The 8,747-nt window shown below is 32.1% G+C and overlaps 1 long non-coding RNA gene across 1 annotated transcript; it reads left to right on the plus strand.

The window, feature by feature from the left end:
• The first annotated feature begins 227 nt into the window (after positions 1-227).
• Positions 228-7,496, plus strand: LOC144544418 (uncharacterized). Its single transcript, XR_013508223.1, has 2 exons — positions 228-261; positions 7,108-7,496. It is a non-coding gene; the product is annotated as an uncharacterized LOC144544418 (long non-coding RNA).
• Positions 7,497-8,747: the final 1,251 nt, after the last annotated feature.

Genomic DNA, 8,747 nt, shown 5'->3' on the forward strand with positions numbered 1-8,747 from the left:
CAGACCTTCTTGCATAAAATTGCTTTGGTGCTACCGTGGCTGTTAGTAAATCCCTAATTTCCTTCCCCTTCAATAATTTTCTGAGAAACCTCCGCCTAGTAGAAGATTTGCAGCTGCAGAAATCCTTGCTTTGGTGCTAGTCCTGTTGGCATCTGATCAGCTAGCTGTCGTCTGGACCTAGAACCATTTGATCCCTTCAATCGTGATTATTGCAAGTATCCGAACAAGCCGTCTTGCAGGAATAACTGATCAAGATGCAATGTCTCTGCTTGCTTCAGAACTCCTCTCTAGTTTCTACTTCAAATAGAACTGTTGCAGCACTTAATATATATATTTTTTGTACATTGATTCGATCATTCTCTTCATGGTATTAATGTGTACTAAAAGCCGGGAGCCAGGGACGGCATTGACCACGACACGAGGGCCCCTGTTTTCTTTGGTCAAGTGCGATCTACTTTGGTTATACAAAAATAAGAAGGAAACAAGGGAGCAATGTGGACTTGACTTTTTGTTGAACAAAATTAATCAAAATGATTTCCAACGATTAATTCATATGGTTAAAATTAATCTACATAATTGATTTAAACGATAAATTTAAATTATTTGAATTGATCTATATTAAGTTTGTAAGCTATAATTCAATTAATACTACAGGGGACACTTACTATTTATTTTATTTTATTTTAACAATCTTGATCATTTAAAAAAGAGTAAATTTCGTTGGAGATCACTAAATTTTATACTTTGTCACGAATTGGTCAATTAATTTTGATTTGTTCCAATCAAGTTACTCAACTTTTAATTTGTCCCAAATTGATCACTCTATAACTTTTTCATCCAAAACGTTAACGGAATATACTCATTCCGTCCAAAACACTAACGGAATATGCTCATTACGTCCAAAATTCTAAAGGAATGAGCATATTCCGTCCAAAATACTAACATGATTAGAATATTCCGTTAGTATTTTAGATGAAAAAGTTGTTGAATGACTAATTTGAGACAAATGAAAAGTTGAGTGACTTGATTAGTACAAATCAAACTTGAGTGACTAATTCGTAACAGAGTACAAAGTTTAGAAGACCACTCCACTCCAATAGTCCAATGTTTGAAGACGCACTAGCCAATGAGGATGATGATTCTATTGCATGGAGCGAGGGAGTGACTTTATACTTTAGTTGACTTGTTTTGGATGTTTTTGTTGATATCTCTCCCAGCTTTATACTAACGTTGTTTAAGTGGATGTTCTATTAATGCTTTTAGTTTGCTGTACTAACAGATGTAAAACTTATGGCACTTGTTTTAGGTCTTCATTTTGAATACCTTTACAAGAGTCTTTTTGGTTTTAATATGAAATTGGTGTATCTCCGCTATTTTAAAAAAATATTACTGCATTTTTGTGATGCATTTAATTTGGACAACATTTCAAATCTAGTTAGTGTTAACTTGTCAAAGAAAAAAAGGAATTGATTCTACAAGATAATACTCATGCATAGAACACCAGTTAGTCACACAAAACAACACCAATTTAGTTGTAACCTCATTCATTGCAATCATATTGCAAGAACATAAGTGTCTTATTTTCTTCATCTAATTTAATTTATTCACCGTCATAATAGAAAAACATCGATGCATAATTGTATAAATAATTAGAAAGGCAAATCAACAAACGAAGAAGCCATCAAAATAAAAAACTTCCAAAGCACACAATATTCCTTCTAAGGTTGTAATAACTATATCACGCAAAATGTCTTACAAAAGATTTTATAAATATATACTTCCCAGGAACAACATATATATATATACAGGAACCGAAGAGAAATTAATAACCTCTTCTTAATAATTAGGAATTTTCACATCACGAGTCCATGTCAAAAAAATTGTAAAATTGTGTTGAGAGAGAAAAAAAAACACACAATATATATTATGAAAAGTGGGGATTCACTAACAACCAAGGGTGGACCCATGTACATTCAGGAGGGCAGTTGTTTTCCCTGGATTTCGAATTTTAGTAGAGATCTGAATGTTCTGATCGATTTTATTTCTTTGAAAATTTTTTTTGCCTCCCTCTGAATGTATGATTTGTAATTCAGGTTAAATTTAGAATTAAAATTGAAATAATTTTTTTGAATTATGATTGGTAATTATAATTATATGATAGAAAATCAGAAATTATAAGTCAGAGTATTGGACAGTATAAGTTAGAGTATTATTATTTTTTATCGATTACCTAATTAGTTAACGGGTTTAAACTCCATTAGTTATTTAAATCTGATTCAATATATTTATATTCACAGTACGAATTCGTTAATGGGTTTAAACTTCATTAGTTATTTAAATCTGATTCGATATATTTTTATCCACAGTACGAAAATCCTGGATTCGCCCAATGAGGCAATGACAACGAGAGAAAGAGGCAAGTTATATAAACAGGAACCGAGGAACGTACTATTACTTGTAAAATTCTCAAGTAATTTGCTTTGCTTTTCTTCTTTTATCTTTGTATTATTATATGAGTGAGTCTATGGTACTATGCATATTACGATTTGGTTCAGAATTTTCAGATCAAATGATTTTCTAAATATCTAAAAAAATAGTAAAAAAGTTTCAAAAAATGTAAAATTTGGTCTCCAAACACATATTAACATGGAGAATTAGATGAACGGTTCGGATCGACCGTTAGAATTTTTAAAAATCAAATATTGAGCTGTATTACGGACCAATCCATGATATGCATAGTACCATAGACTCACTCTTATTATAATGATATCACCTTTCGACTGAGTCGTACTATTACTTGATTCATACAATAAAAAATAGACTTCCAAAATAGACTTTCCGGCACAAATAACCCGAAGCGTAAATTAATACGTGCATCCGTCAGCTAAGGTCTAGGTGTAGTTTCTTACTATTGACTTTTTCAAGTCACGGATCCTGACTTTTCTGCCTATAAAAAAAAAAAAAATACACCACCTTAAGTACCTCCAATTTTGAGTTTCGATCCGGACTGTTAAATCTGTTTTGGTACCAATATCAAAGGACTCCGTACAATATAATCAGGTCGGATTGACCTGAATTATCCCTGATAGAACGGTCCACATCTAAACTCAAAATTTGAATTTCAGAGGATCTGAACTCTATAAGTAGTTCCCTATTCCCTTCCCCTACAATACATTTCTGAGAGAGATATATGCTAGAAATCAGAAACCTCCTCATCATGTATTTTTTTTGTGAACCGCCTCATTGATTCATTTCTTCAGCAAACATAAGCATGCTGTTTTGTAGTTTTCTTTGGTCAGTGCGAATTCGTATCCTCTGCATTAACTCAAAAAGGAATTTTTGAGTTAATGTATTGGACCGTCTGATTAGCTTTGAGATTCGTAAAAATTAGATCCGCACTAAAATATAAGATCCCTATGTTTTAAGTGTGGGCCGAATGTGCTCCGTTTATAATTGGATGACTGATATCTATTAACTCAAAAGATGCTCTTTTGAGTTAATGCAGACGATGAGGATTCGGTCAGTGCAACCTACTTTGGTTATACAAAGATGAGAAGGAAATTTGGGAGGGAGCAACGTTGACTTGAGTTTTGTGGAACAAAATTCATCAAAATGATTTTAAACGAATAATTCAAATGGTTAAAATTAATCTACATAATTTATTTAATCGTTAATTAAATTTAAATCATTCGAACTGATTTATATTATGAGACGTGCTTATATGTTTTTTTTTTTGAGAGAAAAAACGTGCTTATATGTTAAGTTTGTAAGCTTTAATTATTTTAATATAAAAGAGGGATCACTTATTAATAGAACCTTATATGTTAATTAATTTAATTCCAAACTAGCGCCAGACGCCAGCCCCAGCGAGTAGTGACACCTCACACAGTTGTACCTTGAAGATAACATGTTAGAAGATATGATTCCTTCAAATTTGAATTAGTAAAGTTTTGTAAGACATTGACACTAAATGAAAATAATTTCACTAGACAGTAGTTACTCTCTGAAATTGAGTTAATTTTTGAACCGATACAAATTAATCTTGGAAGCAATCGGTTGGTCGGTTGCTCTGATTAAATGGTAATAATACATGGAATTGTTAGTAAAAATTAAAATTATACAAAATTATGGGTTGAATTATTTTTATCATTTTTTATTTAGTATCTAATTAGTTAATGAATTTAAACTCAGTTAACTGTTTAAATCTAATTAATGTCCTAACCGGACTAAATTTTTGAATCCGCTTCTGTATAGAACGTGTCAGTGTAAAAAATACAATCGTTGTTTGTGTTTGTAACTTTATACAAGAAATCCATTGTAGTTGGAGCTTCGGAGAATGGGAGGCCCACCTGTCATTCGTATTTCCTCAATTTGCGAGATCGTCCATATGTATATAATGATTTAATAAATAATTAACCGGTTGAAAGTTCAACATGCGAGGAGTTGAAAATTTGACCAAAGCGATGGAAAAATAATGGAATTTCCTGTACTAAAATTGTTTCTCATACTTGACTTTGACTTTAAAAATAATAGTATATATTTAAAATAAATTTAATTTAATTATAATATTTAAAAAAAAAGTCATGCAATTAAATAAAATTTTAAACATTAAAAAAAATATTTTTAAAAATTAAAAATTTATATAATAAATACAATTAACTGCATGAAAGTTCCTACAAAGAAACACATTATATGAGAAATATGGTCCCTCATATAGTCATATTATAACAAATAAGAAAAGATAATAGAATCGGATGGATGGAGATGGTGCATAAGTTAAAAATTGTGAAACTTAAATATCTTTATTGTGTGCAATAATAGTATAATCATCAATAATATATTTATCATTGTTTGGAGGTCTATGCACTCCTTGTGAATAAAAATTAAGTGACCATAACTCGATAATTTACAACAATGCATGCAGTAAGTATATATATAGATACAAGTTATGTTTCAATCTCGTCAAAAATCTCTTACGCAATTATCTAAACCCCATTTAGTTTCTTCTTGCAAGTTAATTACTTTTCGCCAAAATTAATCTGGAAGACGAGAATTTTCCTTGCTGCTCTTTGCTGTGTGTAATTCTTTTGGTTTAATCTTCTATTCTCCCCTGCTTGTGAGAGCGGTTGCTTTAACGATAGGTAGTTAGGGGTCCGGTATTCAAGCAACCCTTGCACAACAAACTAATGATCGATGCTAAGTGTTTGCTTTTTCCAAAGTATGCGTTGGACATGATCAGGCCGAGATGTTTAAATTCATGACTTTTATTAGGCTTTTATTTCTTAGGAATTGATTTGGTTCAAAGGACTTTGTACTAATTTTATCCAAAATCAGATTTAGACGGTCCGACGTACATTAAAATTTGTGTGAACATATTTAAAATTTGATAAATTTAAATGGTTTCGTAAATTCAAACATTCTAAGTAAATTTTTTACACTAATTGAACAAATTAGATCCGACTTTGAATAAGACTTTGTTCAAAAGTTCTTTGGACAAAACCTCACCTATTTTCTTAATCCTTGAAGAGACTGAAAAGAGAATGATGCCTAAATTAAGCAGCAGGGAGATAATATTAATATTATTTTTTTATTGGCAGCAGGGAAGGACGTATAAATAAAATAGTTAAAATATCTAAATAAATAATTTAACTTGGATCGATTTTAAAGTTATAAGCTTATGTCATCTTAGGCAGACTTAAACTTAGGCTGGCCCGCACGATCGTAGACCGGCTTAATGAAGAGTAAATTTCTTATTCTTTGGTTTTAGTTATGACTGCCGTAGAACGTTGATTAATTTTCGACCATCCAAACATAATTTAATGTTCCGTTAATTGACCGCAACTGACAATTTGAATATGAGCACTTGGTGGAAAGTTCAAGATGGAAAACCAAAGAGTAGAATGAAACAAGCTAACAACGAGTAAAGGAATAATATGATGTTTCCACACCCAGTGCAGATATCGACAAGTTTAGGTTCAATTAATCTAGTGACATTTATTCCACAAAAGGAAAATCAATGAGAAGATGAGCCACACACGATTACCTGGGATCTAAGTTAACTATCTCTATAAATAGCATACATATAAACCAATGCGCATTGCTAAGACCACAGTCACATTAATTAAATCATTCTGTCATTCTCTAAATTTCCCCAATTGGGTGTCGTTGCAAGATGAATCACCAAATTAAGAATTTTATTGATGTCGTTGCAGTCCTCATTGCTTTGGGGTGCTTCCTTTTGGCTTCGCAGTTGTTTCTGAGAGTAGGAGCAAATTCTGGTATAGTTTGCGACCCGTTAACAGGTTGTTGCCGCGGTGCGAATGATCCCCCTTGCGGTGCTTAATTTATGAAGATGTTGTCAAACTAATAAGAGCTCTTTAAAAATTTATATTATATGCCTCTTTAGCAGTTTGTACTTGCCTTAATACTTTGTATGAGTGTAATCTAGTTATCTTTTTCTTGTCTCGAACTATATATATATATGCATGCAATGCAAGCTATATATATTTTCCTATATAATTCTATCTGTACTTACTGTTAATTAATAAGTAAATTATCGTCCATCTCTTGTCTAAATTTCATTTTGAATTGACTATTCATCCCGAGGCCTTCAAATTAATTGTTCCATTTATCTCCTTGCTCTCAGGAAAATAAAGTGCAGTTTCCTACTTTATGACTTTTACACACTTCAATGCCCCCCCCCCCCCCCCACCCACAAAAAAAAAAAGAAAAAAAAGGAAGACTTTTAAAAGTTTACACACGGCTCCCGACTTTTCTAATTTTCTGGCTATAAAAGGCAGTCCCTATTCCCTAGCTAGTCCGTATATGGTATACCCTACGATACTTTTATTAAATATATCCGAGAAACCTCAGCCTTAGCATTTCTTTGAGCCGAGTTATTTCAGTTCTTCAGGCAGCATCAGCATACTGTTTAATAACAAGATGAATCAGAGAAGTAGAAGTTTTGCAGCTGCCGTCCTTCTTGCTTTCGTGCTAATCCTGTTCGCATCTCAGCTGTCTGCAGCTAATACCATATGTGATCCCTTCAATCGTGATTGTTGCCGGTACCCGAACAAGCCCAATTGCAAGAAGTGATCAAGATGCAAGTCTAAGCAACAAGTTTCAATATAAGCTTCTTCCTTGGTAGTTTTTACTTCAAAACTGTTGTAGTTCTCTTTTTTTTTTGGTGCATATATTGATGTGAACCTTTTCTGCACGTCCTGTTGTGTTATGTTGCTGTAAGGATGGTTAGAATTATTAATTTTAAAATATGTTATTTTCATATTTCAAGATTTTATTAGCTATTAATAATTTTGATGAAATATTAGTCATTGTGATCTGACGGTTTGTGGATCCTCGATAGTCAAATATATATTGGGCCCAGTCAAGTCGTTAAAGTCAAACATGTTTGCGGATCTTCATCTTCATGATTCAATGTGTTATGTTGCTGTCAGGGTTTGTTAGAATTATTAATTTTGAAAATATGATAATTTAAAGTTTTAAGCTTTTCAAGCTATTAATTAGTAATTTTGTTGAATTATTATTTTTCGTGACCAGTCTGTTTCCACGATTTTAGACGTTCAAACTGAAAATGTCTCTGATAGTCTGATAGTTGTATATATAGTTGAATTGGTCAGGCAGCAGGAAATTGAACTCATGAGGCGGCTAGTTTTCTTGAATCCGTATCATCCTAGGTATCTAAGAGCATCTACATCTCTGAAACTCTTAGAGTTTCTAATCTGATGTGGCAGTTTCTAAACCAGTTTCAGGAATGCAGATGAGTTTCTTATTTAGCAACTTTGCTCCAAAGTTTCTTAATAAGAAACCGTTTATAAACTCTGACGTGGCCAAATAATTCGCTGAAATTCTTTTCTCTTGTAATTTATTTGATGATGTGGCAATTAAGAAACTCTAATTTTGAGTTTCAGGGATGTGAGGGTTTATAAACTTTCAGAGATAAAGTTTCTAAAAATTAGTTAACAGTTATTTAGAAACTCCAAGAGTTTCAGGGATGTAGATGCTCTAAACTGCAAGTGATAAATTCGGATCGTTCTTTTAACTAGGCACAAATTTCAAAGAAGACCCCTATAATTTCGAGGCAAAGGCTTCTATGGACATAAGGACCTATTTGTAAAATGAACATATTTTTATTTTCAAAGTTTAAACAGTCGATCCGAACCGTTCATCTTGTTCTCCGTATTAATATGTGCTTGGAGACCAAATTTTACATTTTTATGAATTTTTTTAATATTTATTAAGATGGGTACAAAATTCAATGGTCTGAATTTGATATTTTTTGTACCCATCTTAATAAATAGTAAAAAAATTCAGAAAAATGTAAAATTTAGTCTCCAAGCACATATTAATACGGAGAACAAGATGAACGGTTCGGATCGACTGTTTGAACTTTGAAAATAAAAATATGTTTATTTTACAAATAAGTCCTTATGTCCATAGAAGCATCACTCTAATTTCAATAGATACCGAATTGAGTTTGGGCCGGTTAGAATTAATTTGGATATTTGAATTTTTTAGTACTATTGGATAGTCAGATTATTTTTTTACTCTGGGACTTTTCTTAACTAATACATGTCTATACATGATTAGGAGCGGATTCAGAATTTTGATGAAGAGTAGGCACAAATTGCTGATAATAGTGCAAATGTTTTTTTTGACAAATAAGAGCGGAGTAGCAGATAGGAATTTTAAAAAAGATATGGCATGACCAGATACATAGTGACACGATA

This window comes from Carex rostrata, chromosome 26, assembly GCF_964058835.1.
Source record: "Carex rostrata chromosome 26, lpCarRost1.2, whole genome shotgun sequence".
NCBI classification, from domain to species: Eukaryota; Viridiplantae; Streptophyta; class Magnoliopsida; order Poales; family Cyperaceae; genus Carex; species Carex rostrata.